Source organism: Parus major, chromosome 1A, assembly GCF_001522545.3.
Source record: "Parus major isolate Abel chromosome 1A, Parus_major1.1, whole genome shotgun sequence".
NCBI classification, from domain to species: Eukaryota; Metazoa; Chordata; class Aves; order Passeriformes; family Paridae; genus Parus; species Parus major.
Window position 1 is genome coordinate 56,570,906 of NC_031773.1, and position 1,245 is coordinate 56,572,150.

Here is a 1,245-nt window from a genome sequence, read left to right on the forward strand (position 1 = left end):
TTCACCTCAGAGCAGTTGAATACTGATAATAACTGGTTTGCCTGGGCTTAGTGCCTAAATAGCTGATAATTACAGCCCAAGAACAGAAAGGAGCATGCTGTCTTTCTGCCACAGCCGTCTGTCTATCTGGTTTGCTAGGCATCTGTCCACCTGTCTCTAGGCAATTGTTCCTATTTCTACTTGACTTTCTTCTCCATTTCTGTCATTTATTTTGTTTTTCAGTCTCTCTTTTTTGTGGTTTTTTTTTTTGATGGGGTTTTTTTTTTTTTTTCAGAGTTCTGACATTCTGACATCTTTGGTCTCTTGTCAACAAAGAACACAGCTACACATTCAGAGATCCAAACATTTTATCACCCCCAGAAGCAGGGGTGATGTGCTCACTCAGGATGTGTCAGGTGAAACGTCAGAAACAATTAGAGAAGGAGAGAGACTTTCCAGCCCCCAGGGGAACCATCCTGTCTGCATTCTGTGCTTTACCTCCTGACTCTGCAGGAATCGGAGCACTGAGCTGCCGCAGCACCCATCCACAGAGACAAGTGGGAAGAGATATAAACATGCAGGGAAGATGTTAGAGGTTTGGGACGATAAAGGGTGGTGTATCTTGCAAGGTAAACCAATTGGATCCTCATCTACCATCCTCTTTAGCTGCAACAAAATGCAGTCATCCCTGTTCATCTGAGAAAAATGTGCCCCCAGCAGAGACAGTTTTCATATAACCTCACTGTGTTATTGTGACCATCTGCTCCCCCATCCTTGCCAGACTCCCATGGACCAAGAGGATCACCACACTGACCAGGGAGCCAGGCACTGAAATAGAAGCACAGTTACAAGCCAGAAGGGTGATGCAGAAATTTGGGTTGTGCTATAGCTCAGTGCACTGGAAACACAGAAGGATAAAAAGAGCACAGAAGCTTACTGGTAAGGTGGGCCAAAACCCAGGGTTGGCATATTGGTTTGCAGACCATGATGAGAATCTGTGGAGCGTCTGATGTCTCTACAGCCTGCTGAGTACAGTGGAGAGAAGAAAGGGTTGCCATGCCTGCCACTCTGTCACACCATCTGAAGAGTCACAGGCCACCTGGGACTGCTGGTGTGATAAATTATTGCATGGATTAAAAATTCGGAAAGATATAAAAGAAATATGTTTGTAATAAAGTGTAATATAAAATGTAAAAAGAACCCCCCCCTGCTCCGGGTCCGGTCAGAAAAAAACCCCTTGCTGGAAAAAGGACAGATTGCCACCAG